Source organism: Ranitomeya imitator, chromosome 8 (assembly GCF_032444005.1).
Source record: "Ranitomeya imitator isolate aRanImi1 chromosome 8, aRanImi1.pri, whole genome shotgun sequence".
In the NCBI taxonomy this organism is placed as follows: Eukaryota; Metazoa; Chordata; class Amphibia; order Anura; family Dendrobatidae; genus Ranitomeya; species Ranitomeya imitator.
Window position 1 is genome coordinate 138,851,512 of NC_091289.1, and position 15,324 is coordinate 138,866,835.

At 41.8% G+C, this 15,324-nt stretch overlaps 1 protein-coding gene across 1 annotated transcript in view; it reads left to right on the forward strand.

The window, feature by feature from the left end:
* The window catches only part of LMX1A (LIM homeobox transcription factor 1 alpha), a 203,802-nt gene that overhangs the window by 23,733 nt on the left and 164,745 nt on the right, over window positions 1-15,324 (forward strand). The window lies entirely within an intron of this gene.

The window sequence follows — 15,324 nt, forward strand, 5'->3', positions numbered from 1 at the left end:
AAGAGGGTAAGACCCAGAAAGAAATTTCTAAACAAATAGGCTGTTCCCAGAGTGCTGTATCAAGGCACCTCAATGGTAAGTCTGTTGGAAGGAAACAATGTGGCAGAAAACGCTGTACAACGAGAAGAGGAGACCGGACCCTGAGGAAGATTGTGGAGAAGGACCGATTCCAGACCTTGGGGAACCTGAGGAAGCAGTGGACTGAGTCTGGTGTGGAAACATCCAGAGCCACCGTGCACAGGCGTGTGCAGGAAATGGGCTACAGGTGCCGCATTCCCCAGGTAAAGCCACTTTTGAACCATAAACAGCGGCAGAGGCGCCTGACCTGGGCTACAGAGAAGCAGCACTGGACTGTTGCTAAGTGGTCCCAAGTACTTTTTTCTGATGAAAGCAAATTTTGCATGTCATTCGGAAATCAAGGTGCCAGAGTCTGGAGGAAGACTGGGGAGAAGGAAATGCCAAAATGCCTGAAGTCCAGTGTCAAGTACCCACAGTCAGTGATGGTGTGGGGTGCCATGTCAGCTGCTGGTGTTGGTCCACTGTGTTTCATCAAGGGCAGGGTCAATGCAGCTAGCTATCAGGAGATTTTGGAGCACTTCATGCTTCCATTGGCTGAAATGCTTTATGGATATGAAGATTTCATTTTTCAGCACGACCTGGCACCTGCTCACAGTGCCAAAACCACTGGTAAATGGTTTACTGACCATGGTATTACTGTGCTCAATTGGCCTGCCAACTCTCCTGACCTGAACCCCATAGAGAATCTGTGGGATATTGTGAAGAGAAAGTTGAGAGACGCAAGACCCAACACTCTGGATGAGCTTAAGGCCGCTATTGAAGCATCCTGGGCCTCCATAACATCTCAGCAGTGTCACAGGCTGATTGCCTCCATGCCACGCCGCATTGAAGCAGTCATTTCTGCAAAAGGATTCCCGACCAAGTATTGAGTGCATAACTGAACATTATTATTTGATGGTTTTTTTGTTTGTTATTAAAAAACACTTTTATTTGATTGGATGGGTGAAATATGCTAATTTATTGAGACAGGTTTTTTTGGGTTATCAGGAGTTGTATGCCAAAATCATCAGTATTAAAACAATAAAAGACCTGACAAATTTAAGTTGGTGGATAATGAATCTATAATATATGAAAGTTTAATTGTAATCATTACATTATGGTAAATAATGAAATTTAACACTATATGCTAATTTTTTGAGAAGGACCTGTATACCAAAATCAGTTTTTTCCAGAATGTGGATTTTTTTGTCATTCACTCAGTGCTAACTGAACAAAATGCCTCTTCCTACTGCCGCCACATGCTGAAACGCCAGGCATCGTCACGCACAGCAGGAACTTGCAGGTTCTGGACATCCCTGTGCATACGCGTTCTAAGTAGAGTTGAGCAAATTTTTCAATATTCGGTTCAGATTACGATTGCTGGCGAATATTGTATTTGCAATATTCTCCGAACACAGCCGAACGCCATTGGAGTCAATGGGATTAGAAATGAGCGAATATGTTCGGAAATGATCGTTAAACATAAGTTTCGGCACGAATATAACAAATTCAGATTCCGAGCATATTCGCTCATATCTAGTTATAAGTTTACAGTGACATTGTGATGTTAAGACTTGTGTTGCAACCTTAGGATGCACACTCAAGTCTAGGCCAAGACTTCTAGCAGCTACCAGAGCCTGGATATCTTTTCGCATGAACTTTGTAAGGTCGGGGAAACATTGTGATCTCGTGATGTCACAACGTATGCTGTGACCTTACAACGTGCACTCTAGACTGAGATTTCTAGGCCAAGCGGGTCTGCATTCTGGGAACTTAAAAGGGGTTCCCTAAAAATAACATGCGTCAGCTGTCCACAGAATAGGTATGATCACTGGAGGTCTCACTGCTAAGACCCCCACCGATTATAAGAATGGGAGACCCAGATTCTCCTGTGTGATAAAAGCAGTAGTATGGAAACTCAGGGATCATACACTTATCATCTATACTGTGGATAGATGATGAAAGTTGTCTATGTGACAACCCTTTAGTAATACCCCATGTAGGAGCTCTGCCGTTGACCATTTTACCCAACTTGGGTGTAGTATTCAGAACTTCTTCACTGTTATCTTTGAAGGATTAATATTAGGGTTAATATACAGTACAGACCAAAAGTTTGGACACATCTTCTCAGTTAAAGATTTTTCTGTATTTTCATGACCATGAAGATTGTACATTCACACTGAAGGCATCAAAACTATGAATTAACACATGTGGAATTATATACTTAACAAAAAAGTGTGAAACAACTGAAATTATGTCTTATATTCTAGGTTCTTCAAAGTAGCCACCTTTTGCTTTGATGACTGCTTTGCACACTCTTGGCATTCTCTTGATGAACTTAAAGAGGTAATCACCGGGAATGGTTTTCACTTCACAGGTGTGCCCTGTCAGGTTTAACCCCTTCATGACCAGGGGATTTTTCGTTTTCCCGTGTTCGTTTTTCGCTCCCCTCCTTCCCAGAGCCATAACTTTTTTATTTTTCCGTCAATTTGGCCATGTGAGGGCTTATTTTTTGCGGGACGAGTTGTACTTTTGAACGACATCATTGGTTTTAGCATGTCGTGTACTAGAAAACGGGAAAAAAATTCCAAGTGCGGTGAAATTGCAAAAAAAGTGCAATCCCACATTGGTTTTTTGTTTGGCTTTTTTGCTAGGTTCACTAAATGCTAAAAATGACCTGCCATTATGATTCTCCAGGTCATTACGAGTTCATAGACACCAAACATGACTAGGTTATTTTTTATCTAAGTGGTGAAAAAAAATTCCAAACTTTGCTAAAAAAAAATAAAAAAAAAATTGCGCCATTTTCCGATACTCGTAGCGTCTACATTTTTCGTGATCTGGGGTCGTTTGAGGGCTTATTTTTTGCGTGCCGAGATGACGTTTTTAATGATAGCATTTCGGTGCAGATACGTTCTTTTGATCGCCCGTTATTGCATTTTAATGCAATGTCGCGGCGACCAAAAAAACGTAATTCTAGCGTTTCGAGTTTTTTTCCCACTACGCTGTTTAGCGATCAGGTTAATACTTTTTTTTATTTGATAGATCGGGCAATTCTGAGCGCGGCGATACCAAATATGCGTAGATTTGATATTTTTTTTATTGATTTATTTTGATTGGGGCGAAAGGGGGGTGATTTAAACTTTTATGTTTTTTTTATTTTTTTCACATTTTTTTAAACTTTTTTTTTTAACTTTTGCCATGCTTCAATAGCCTCCATGGGAGGCTAGAAGCAGGGACAGCACGATCGGCTCTGCTACATAGCAGCGATCTGCTGATCGCTGCTATGTAGCAGAATTGCACGTGTGCTGTGAGCGCCGACCACAGGGTGGCGCTCACAGCGACGGGCAATCAGTAACCATAGAGGTCTCAAGGACCTCTATGGCTACAATGGAGACGCATCGCCGACCCCCGGACATGTGACGGGGGTCGGCGATGACGTCATTTCCGGCCGCCCGGCCGGAAGCGGTAGTTAAATGCCGCTGTCTGCGTTTGACAGCGGCATTTAACTAGTTAATAGGTGCGGGCAGATCGCGATTCTGCCCGCGCCTATTACGGGCACATGTCAGCTGTTCAAAACAGCTGACATGTCCCGGCTTTGGTGCGGGCTCACCGCGGAGCCCTGCATCAAAGCAGGGGAGCCGGCATCGGACGGTATAGTACGTCCGATGCCGGTAAGGGGTTAATAAGTGGGATTTCTTGCCTTATAAATGGAGTTAGGACCATTAGTTGTGTTGAGCAGAAGTCTGGTGGATACACAGCTGATAGTCCTACTGAATAGACTGTTAGAATTTGTATTATGGCAAGAAAAAAGCAACTAAGTAAAGAAAAACGAGTGGCCATCATTACTTTAAGAATTGGTCAGTCAGTCCGAAAAATTGGGCAAACTTGAAAGTGTCCCAAGTGCAGTGGCAAAAACCATCAAGTGCTACAAAGAAACTGGCTCACATGAGGACCGTCCCAGGAAAGGAAGACCAAGAGTCACCTCTGCTTCTGAGGAAAAGTTTATCCGAGTCACCAGCCTCAGAAATCGCAGGTTAATAGCAGCTCAGATTAGAGACCATGTCAATGCCACACAGAGTTCTAGCAGTAGACAAATCTCTACAGCAAATGTTCAGAGGAGACTTTGTGCAGCAGGCCTTCATGGTAAAATAGCTGCTAGGAAACCACTGCAAAGGACAGGCAACAAGCAGAAGAGACTTGTTTGGGCTAAAGAACACAAGGAATGGACATTAGACCAGTGGAAATCTGTGCTTTGGTCTGATGAGTCCAAATTTAAGATCTTTGGTTCCAACCACCTTGTCTTTATGCAACGCAGAAAAGGTGAACGGATGTACTCTACATGCCTGGTTCCCACTGTGAAGCATGGAGGAGGTGTGATGGTGTGGGGGTGCTTTGCTGGTGACACTGTTGGGGATTTATTCAAAATTGAAGGCATACTGAACCAGCATGGCTACCACAGAATCTTGCAGCGGCATGCTATTCCATCCAGTTTGCGTTTAGTTGGACCATCATTTATTTTTCAACAGGACAATGACCCCAAACACACCTCCAGGCTGTGTAAGGGCTATTTGACCAAGAAGGAGAGTGATGGGATGCTACGCCAGATGACCTGGCCTCCACAGTCACCAGACCTGAACCCAATTGAGATAGTTTGGGGTGAGCTGGACCGCAGAGTGAAGGCAAAAGGGCCAACAAGTGCTAAGCATCTCTGGGAACTCCTTCAAGATTGTTGGAAGACCATTCCCAGTGACTACCTCTTGAAGCTCATCAGGAGAATGCCAAGAATGTGCAAAGCAGTCATCAAAGCAAAAGGTGGCTACTTTGAAGAACCTGGAATATAAGACATAATTTCAGTTGTTTCACACTTTTTTGTTAAGTATATAATTCCACATGTGTTAATTCATAGTTTTGATGCCTTCAGTGTGAATGTACAATTTTCATAGTCATGAAAATACAGAAAAATCTTTAAATGAGAAGGTGTGTCCAAACTTTTGGTCTGTACTGTAGCTTTCTTCAGACTTATTTTCGGGAATATTCTTACTCATTTAGGATTAATATCTAGGATGGTAGTCATTTTTTTTTCTGGCCTGTCACATCACCACTATCATACAGTATTTCGAGGGTTAATATCTGGGATGGCTGACTTTGGCGCTCTTGTGTGATATCTCTCACATGGACTCTTCTTGGATGATGTGATCATTGAGTCACTTCACAATTAGCTGCAGGCGTGTGGAAGTGTTTGTCTGCCGTCCCTACATATCGTCTCCTATGTAGTTGCAGGTCCCAGCAGTTTGCTGCAAGACATTGCAGGGCTGTGATGATTGTACAGTGTGGGCACGTGTCCTCCTACTGACAGCAACACCGAGGCGAGCAGAAAACGTGGACAACTTATCACTCAGTATCTGAAATGACCCAGAAGAAAGAAGGAGGATATGAATCACATTTCCTCGTTTCTTATACAGTATTGCAGTTGGTGGCATACTTTGAGTGTTTAAATTCACCCGGTTGCAAATGCAAACATATTATAATGCACTTTAGGAAGTTGTTTGAGCAGTTTCTTTACCGTACTCCTATGTGTTGCTTGTTCTTTATTGTCTTTAGGGAAAATCAGTGTTGCAAGCAGTAATTGTTTTTTTTTTAACATAGAGAAATTGTTTTTAAACATTTTTTTGTCCTAAAAATATGACATCAAAAATACTTGTGAAATTTGGCCTAACGCACTTTAAAATGAAATCAATCCATTTATACATTCATAGGTTAACCCTTATAAAAATCATATCTGCAGTGTATAATTTATTGTGATTTGTATGAAAAAACATTTTGTTAGATACGTAAATGAGGGGGCTTTGGTGCACCCTTGGCATGGCCAAGAGTTCAGTGCTCCCCAAATACAACTCTCGAGACCTCCCCTTTTGTTGATTGACAGTGCCTACTTTGGAGCTCTGCCTGCATTGAATTCCAAGTCTTGTACACACTGACACTGCAGGAGCCAAGAGCGCATGCAGTGTCAGTGTGCAGGTGCATTCTCAACCCTCTTTCTTGTCTGCAGCAGCCATTCACTTCACTAAGGATCAAACAGCACAGGGCAGATGATGCTCATAGGAGAGAGGGATAAGAGTGCTCACCCTAACAATGTTGGCTCCAAATGCTCATGAACATACATTGTCAGAGCTCTCTCTGATCTCTCTCTTCTGTCATCGTTGGCCGCTCGATACTGTGTGATCCTGTGTGTGGTGAACAGCTGCTACAGACAGGAGAGGGATGAAAACGCACCTGCACCCAGACACTGCCTGTATTCGTGTCATTACATATGGGGCTGAGGATTTAATTGAGGTAGCACTCCAAAGGGAGCATCATTAAAGGATTATAATTGGGTGTCAGATCAGAGCAGTGAGCTGTTGGCCACACTAAGGGTGCGCCAAGCCCCATCATTTACATATCTAAAAAAATAATTTATATTAAATGCAGTTAGTAAAATTTACACTACTGGTATGATTCTTATCAGAGCTAAATTACATAGAGTATTTTATAGTTGGTTTGATTTGCGTTTTGGGGGTGACAGACTCTATTTAAATTGGTTCTTACTTCAGGACCCCTAGTATTTACAATTTGAGATCAGAAAAATAAGATGGATAGATGTGTATGCAGTCTCTTCTTACCTCTGCACCTCTGATATCTTCAGTATTAGATCAGATAGACAGGTTGGACAGCAGTGTGAGCAGCCTCTTCTTTACTCAGCATCCCTGGTATATCCAGTATTAGACCAGATAGACAGGGTGGACAGCAGTGTGAGCAGCTTCTTCTTTCCTCAGCATCCCTGGTCTCTCCAGTTTTATATCAGATAGACAAGGCGGACAGCAGTGTGAGCAGCTTCTTCTTACCTCTGCCCCCCTGGTATCTCCAGTATTAGATCTGATAGACTGGATGGACAGCTGTGTGAGCAGCCTCTTCTTTCCTCAGCACCACTGATATCTCCAGAACTAGATCAAATAAGGAGGAGAGCAGTGAGAGCAGCCTCTTCTTACCTCACCACTCCTGGTATCTCCAGTATTAGATCAGATAGACAGGTTGGACAGCAGTGTGAACAGCATCTTCTTACCTCTGCCCCCCTGGTATCTCCAGTATTAGATCTGATAGACTGGATGGACAGCTGTGTGAGCAGCCTCTTCTTTCCTCAGCACCGCTGATATCTCCAGAACTAGTTCAAATAAGGAAGAGAGCAGTGAGAGCAGCCTCTTCTTACCTCAGCACCGCTGATATCTCCAGAACTAGATCAAATAAGAAGAGCAGTGAGAGCAGCCTCTTCTTACCTCACCACTTCTGGTATATCCAGTATTAGATCAGATAGACAGGGTGGACAGCAGTGTGAGCAGCCTCTTCTTACTTTTTGCATTCATGGTAACTCCAGTATTCCATCAGATAGGGTGCACAACAGTGTGAGCAGCCTCTTCTTACCTCAGCACTCCTGGTATCTCCAGTATTAGATCAGATAGACAGGGTGGACAGCAGTGTGAGCAGCCTCTTCTTACTTTTTGCATTCATGGTAACTCCAGAATTCCATCAGATAGGGTAGACAACAGTGTGAGCAGCCTCTTCTTACCTCAGCACTCCTGGTATCTGCAGTATTAGATCAGCTAGACATGGTGAACAGCAGTCTGAGCAGCCTCTTCTTACCTCAGCACCCTGGTATCTTAACTATTAGAACAGAATATCCACTAGGAGTGCATTTTCCTACACAAGAAGGGAGGGGATGGAGCTTCCTACTGCACATGCTCACTGGCACCTGTTCACTTAACTTTCTAGGATAAATTTTGTAATTATAACAAAACAGTGGATAATTTAATGCACTACAGCATTTACCTCCTTAGACAAAACTAGTCTGATTTGCTAATTTAGGAATTTAGAATGACAATGTATTTCATTATTTTTATTTATTCTTGGAAAACTCATTTAAAGAGCACCTGTCAGTATGATTTTGTAATGTAAATGAAAGCCATGGCTGTAATGGTGCTGTAATACTAATTTCATTTATACCTTTGGTGGAGAAATCCACTTTGTTGTTCTTCTTCAAACACCATTTGAAGTTTTCTGCTTTCTAGATTTCGGTGCACAGGGGCCGGACTGTGTATTGGGACTTCTAATCCTTGCCTGTAATTTCCCAGCCCCTCCGCTGGCCGCCGGTCTGTGGATGACAGGTCACTGCTGAGATTTCAAATTGAGAAGGCAAGTCATTCACAAACTAAAGGCAGACAGAGGGATCGGGAATCACTGATAGGGAGACGCCGAGTGCACAGTCCAGCCCCTGTGCACCGAAATCTAACTAGCAATAAACTTTAAATGGTGATAAAAGAAGAACAACAAAGCGGATTTATTTACCAAAGGTATCAAATTAATCTATATTACAGCCATTAGTTAACATTAGAAAATCATGCTGACAGTTTCTCTTTCAAGTGTTTGTTTTGGACAAGAAGAAAAAAGCTTGAAACAAACAATTTCATATCTGTCCATTAGATGTGCATGGTATTACAGATTAATGTCATTTACTTTAATAGGGCTAATGTTCAATGCCAGATACAGTCTATGGATGAGCCTTTAAAATGACATTCTGGGCAAAAGGTTAAAAATGTAGCTTTTGGCCAAAGCTGAGGTACTAATACTTAAAGGGAATCTGTCTTCAGGTTTTTGCTCCCCTATCTGAGAGCAGCATAATGTAGGGACTCCACAGGCCTTGATTCCAGTGATATGTCACTTATTGGTCTGCTTGCTGTAAGTTTTATAAAATCACTTCTGCTTCAGATCTTCCAGTTCACCAATTGTTGAGCTGTGTATAACCCCACCCATGCCACTGATTGGCAGCTTTCTTGATACATTGTACATTGGCAGAAAGCTGCCAATCAGTGGTGGGGGCGGGGTTGCACAGAGCTCATTAATATAAAGGACTACATGGCAGCTGGTTTACTAGTCTTCTAGTGACAATCTATTGCTGATAAAACACAGACTTTTATCAAAACTACAGCAGACAGCCGAGTTAGTGACATATCACTGGAATCAGGGTCTCCATTTCTACATTATGTTGCTTTCAGAGTAGGTGGCAAACAGCTGGTGACAGATTCCCTTGAAAGGTTACAAACCTGTTCCTTCTAAACTAGAGATCCCAAAGTGTCTTATTTTGTCTCACTACAGGCTGTTTTTCCTGAAGAACTCCATAAGAGTTAATAAGTTGCATTTAAGATTTTCTGTGCATTCAAGTATACATCAATTGACAGTCTTCATTTTGATTGGGAGGATTGATACCAATAATTATTTATAAGGGTTTGTATAAAATATAGCGCCACCATTGTCTATGGTTGTGTCTGGTATAGCAGTTAGTCTCCGTTCATGATCCCTTATGCCAGAGTTTATGTTTGGGAAGCAATGAGAGGTTGCAAGGTTCGGCTTGTGTCATTTGATATAGACATAACCCAGCGCTAGGTCGTTGTCACTTTACAGACATTAGGGCTGCTGATCTTCATGTTGAAACACATAGTTTATCTTACGCTAGCAGCTAACACTTCTTGACATGGCCTCTAAATGTTGAGTTTGGGCAGTTTTCTCATCGACAGTCCAGATGTCTTTACGCACAATAGAACTTTTCATGGTGCAGAAATAGAGGGAGCACTGTGGAAATCGTCTCAAGACTTAGCACAACCTTGGGCCAAGCAAGATCAAACAAATAGGACATTGTTACAAGCTTAACGTGACGGGAGCACAGCATCTTCCACACCTGTGCACCATGAAGGCATCTTATACAACAGAGGAACTATTCCAAAATTATCCCAAATCTTATAAATTTAGCTTTTTTTATGTTTTATGAACACAACTAGACTTCATCCATTTTTCCCTTTATATTTAACCGATGCATTGTTTGCTATTGCGGTTACGCAGAATATTCATTACAAATCCAGATTATTGTAAATGACCCAGGTAGCAAAGGGGTTAAAGCATCTGGGGTTTTGTCAGTTCTTGAATCAGAACATGGTTTTTTCGACAAGCAACCAGAAGGGCTCCAGGGATCAGCCAGATGTTTCACGAGAATCCTCTCCATCCAGCTGTGCAGAAACCACTCACAACTGGAAGGAGTTCCAAAGTTTAGTCATTCGGCATTAACTCTTGCATGATTGAATACGTCTCAAACGCTCATAGATGTCTTTCATTCTGTAAGAAATACGGCCTGGAGGATACTAAGATACATGAGCGGTGTCTTCTAAACACCTGACATTACTCAGTTCCCCCCAAGTCATTTACAGTTCTGTAACTTCTGATGGAATCACAGCTGCAGTTAATGAACATCTGAGCGCAATAATTCCTCCCTTTATAAGAGGTCAGGAGGTAGAAGACAAGATCCGCTTCCAATATATGAAATTTCATCTTGTGTTACAAATACAAATACATATTTACCGAGTCCGAAATGTTCTGATAAGAATAGATGGTAGATACTGATGAGATTAAGGTCTACATAAATGTCACATACATGCAGGGAGTCATTTACTTTTACTACATGGGTATTTTCTAGCGTTATGTTGCTTTATATGTATATTTTGAAAAGGGGATTCTTTGCTAGGTGAAGAGAATGGGGCATCAGACTGCGCTGCTCACCTGTCAGGATAATGTACCAGAGAAGTCCTAGTAAATGTAATGGAGAATAGACTTTATTTCTACGTGTTTCGTAGTCTTCCTCAGGACAGTCATAGACATATCAGGGGGAGTCCGACATCGGCCTACTATTATGCACGATGTTGGAAAAGGGTTAAAAGAACACTCCGATATAAGTGATATATTGTATAATTTCATGTACATGGGCTAAGAGTCAGAGATTTAAATAACTCTAGAGAAGTCATGTACCAGGCAGTAGGCATAACACATTTATACTTAAAAAAGATCCTTTAAATGAGTTTTCCACTAAAAATGTGGTAGCAAAAGATAAAGAAAGGCTTAGTTTTCCTGCCTTCTCTACCCACAATTTGGAGGCACTTTGGTCTGAAGACCAGATTAATCTATGGGCATTCTCATTGTAAATGCCAAACTCATGTCCAGGTTATGTTATTCAGTAATATAAACTGCTATTGACTATGCAGTAAGTTTCCATGTTAATATATTACCCACTTTTGCTCTCGCCGGGATCCAGCGCGGTTCTTCTCCTCTTCTCAGTGACATCACCGCTCTTCAGACTCTGCAGAGCTCAGCGTGACCCAGAAGTGGCTTTTATAATGTACCATATCTTTTGGACTATAAGTCTTATAGTCTGAAAGTAGCTTACCAGAGGTGGTAGTGACCGGTGGAGAGGAGGTCACAGGAAGTAGGGTAGCCACTGCAGGACGTTGGTGGAAGCAGGAGTCAAGCGATGCTGAGAGGAAGGGGTGTCCCAGCACTGGAAGGCAGGAACCATTGATCTCCTGGTGGGCTTCAGGAAAATGTCGGCAGTGCAAGGCAGAAGCGGAGTACCCACTCTGCACATTGATCGACCGGCGGTTTGCTTCAGGAAATTGGCGCATCACCGGGACACCCCCTCCTCCCGGCCTGGGGCCCACAACATCGTCCCACTGACTTCCTGCAGCGGTGACCTTGCCTCCTGTGACCTCGCTGTACCACCACCCCCACCGGTATGCTAAATTCAGACTATAAGACAGACCCTCATTTTCACATTAATTTTTTTTCCCTATTTTCCTCTTCTAAATTTGGGGTGCATCTTATAGTCCGAAAAATATGGTAAGTCTATGGAGCAAGAAGAATGAAGCATCATAGGCCCACATTGTATAAGAGACGTCCTGCTCACGCATGGAGTGAGCTGGCTAGTGGCAATTCCAGTGACATTACTGAGAAGAGGAGAAGAGCAGTGGTGGATCCCGGAGAGAACGGCGACACGTGAGTATATTAATACACTCACACCACATTACATGAACACCGCGGAGTTTGGTCTCTCCTGTGCGCTGATTTGCGTCATAGCTCTTTAGCTATAAGGGTTTTCTCCCCTCCCCTTGGCTTAACCCTTTCCATTAGACATCTCCAATTTGTTTGTCCTGGTTCGAGTTTACCAGTTATATTTTTTGATGCCATTTATTTACATTCCATTTGGGGCTCTACCTTACATACGGGTGTACTTAGCACACTGATGAAGGTCTAGAGTTGACCGAAACGTTTGTGACTTTGTATGTAAATAAACCCCTCCATTTTGCATCACAATCCCTAGGAGTGTGCTAGTCACTTGTTTTCTATATATCAAGGTTTGGGCACCTATCGACTGTGCACCTCCCCCCTCGGCTGTGCTTTGCATTTTCTATATCACTTAAAGGGAATCAGACACCAGGTTTTTGCTACCCCATCTGACAGTGCCATGACATAAAGGCAGATACCCTGATTCCAACTATCTATCACTTACTGGTTTGCTTGCTGCAGTTTTGACAAGATTACTGCTTTATAGGCTACAGATCTACCAGTTTTCTGAAGGCTGCATTTTATATGACCAGCCCACACTACTGATTAACAACTTTCTGTGCACACTGTGCATAGGCAGAAAGCTGGTTCCCTTTGAAGATTGACGTCTGTGCAGTAAACTTAAGTTCATTACCAACTTGTGATCCTTTGAGCACGAGAAACTGGGCATGCAGAAGCTATAGCCACATCTCTCCAACTTCAAGCCTGGACCTTGAGAAAAGCCCAAGCCATTGTCCTCTTTCACCAAACTTTATACATCGATATCTCTTTGACCAGGAACTGGTATCTTAGCTTCCATAAAACGAATATTCACCAATCAACCTGCCAGATGGTATAGCATGACGTCCATTATTCACTATCTTATTCCAGAGTTGTCAGTGCACATTACACCCACCGTATATGCACCTGAGATGGGAATCACTAATTTGTGTGCAGTTTTTTTCTACCAGGTAGAATGGAGGTCTACATACTTGAGTCCATCCAGTATACTATCAGCGCCCCCCCAAGAAGCACTAGATAAATGAATGTATTTGTTTAGTAGTTTTTTTTTACTGTCGAGTTAAAGTAAATTTCTCATGTTTCATTTGTATCAAATATATTTCTTGAATCACATCTTCAGCCCCACCAGAGAATGCATCGGTATCCCCAATGGTCAGGACACACTTGACCGCTTTAACTGTACATCTGTAAGCTTGAATTCATATATTGCATTGATGGAGTGGGAGCTGTGTTTTTCATCAGCAAATATAGGCAGAGGGACCAACTACTGTGATGAAATTCATATATTACACAGAACAAACATCATGTAGCATAAAACATTCAGTAACACTTGAAGAATCGCTCTCATACTAAATGAGAACATAAGATCATGTTGTCCTAGTTGTCCGCTCTGTCGAGGCTTACTGAGCAGCATTAGCCTGGCAAATGTCTTATATTACTAGATCTTGGTCCGAGCACTATTTTCCATTAATACCTTGGCTAAACATTTGTCGCAGAAGTGGTGACTAAGTGTATTTTGTGACTAAGAAGATTTGTATGACTGCAAGAAGAAAATATGTGTGAAAAAGTCAACAGTGATTAATTGGTTGGCATTATCTATCAATTTTAATATTGGCTATAATAAATTTATATACCAATTCAGGTAAGTCAGTATGTCTCCAAATATTTAAATTTGCCTAATTTACAGTGTAATGTGAACTGTGTGGAAATGTTTTAGTATGTGTATAGACATGTGGATGTTAGATGTGTTAGTATGTGTATAGACATGTGGATGGTTAGATGCCTTAGTATGTGTATAGACATGTGGATGGTTAGATGCCTTAGTATGTGTATAGTTAAATAAATAAGGCAGCACACTGCAGCGCTGGAACATACAAACTTGAAATACGAAATTTGAACTGCATTACTGCACTAGAAATATGAAAAATGAGAGCGTTTAGCGCATAAAAATGGCCAATTTTATGTGTACCTGGTAGCCACTTTACGGCATCTCTCTTATACCAGGTCCTACGCTTGCCTTACCTCGCTGAGAATAAATGTCTACATCTGAATGGGTACATGTGAAACCTCTTCCTAGACTAAAATTCTCTCTCTCTATGGAGGGGTATTGGACCTGCTGTAATCAAAACACCTGTGGCTAGAAGGCGGAGTGCACGATCAGAAGGCTAGAGAATACATTTCAAAAACAAAAAAAAGTTTGTATGTTCCAGCGCTGCAGTGTGCTGCCTTATTTATTTAACTATATACGAGTTGGCGACTCTAGGTTCAGCACCTGTTCACACTCAGTCTATGTTTGGATGTGCAGATCAGGTTTTTGAAATGTATTCTCTAGCCTTCTGATCGTGCACTCCGCCTTCTAGCCACAGGTGTTTTGATTACAGCAGGTCCAATATCCCTCCACAGAGAGAGAGAATTTTAGTCTAGGAAGAGGTTTCACATGTACCCGTTCAGATGTAGACGTTTATTCTCAGCGAGGTAAGGCAAGCGTAGGACCTGGTATAAGAGAGATGCCGTAAAGTGGCTACCAGGTACACATAAAATTGGCCATTTTTATGCGCTAAACGCTCTCATTTTTCATATTTCTAGTGCAGTAATGCAGTTCAAATTTCGTATTTCAAGTTTGTATGTTCCAGCGCTGCAGTGTGCTGCCTTACTTATTTAACTATATACGAGTTGGCGACTCTAGGTTCAGCACCTGTTCACACTCAGTCTATGTTTGGATGTGCAGGTCAGGTTTTTGAAATGATTAGTATGTGTATAGACATGTGAATGTTAGATGTGTTAGTATGTGTATAGACATGTGGATGGTTAGATGCCTTAGTATGTGTATAGACATGTGAATGTTAGATGTGTTAGTATGTGTATAGACATGTGAATGTTAGATGTGTTAGTATGTGTATACACATGTGGATGGTTAGATGTGTTAGTATGTGTATAGACATGTGAATGGTTAGATGTGTTAGTATGTGTATAGACATGCGAATGTTAGATGTGTTAGTATGTGTATAGACATGTGGATGGTTAGATGCCTTAGTATGTGTATAGACATGTGGATGGTTAGATGTGTTAGTATGTGTATAGACATGTGAATGGTTAGATGTGTTAGTATGTGTATAGACATGTGAATGGTTAGATGTGTTAGTATGTGTATAGACATGTGGATGTTAGATGTGTTAGTATGTGTATAGACATGTGGATGGTTAGATGTGTTAGTATGTGTATAGACATGTGGATGGTTAGATGTGTTAGTATGTCTATAGACATGTGGATGGTTAGATGCCTTAGTATGTGTAT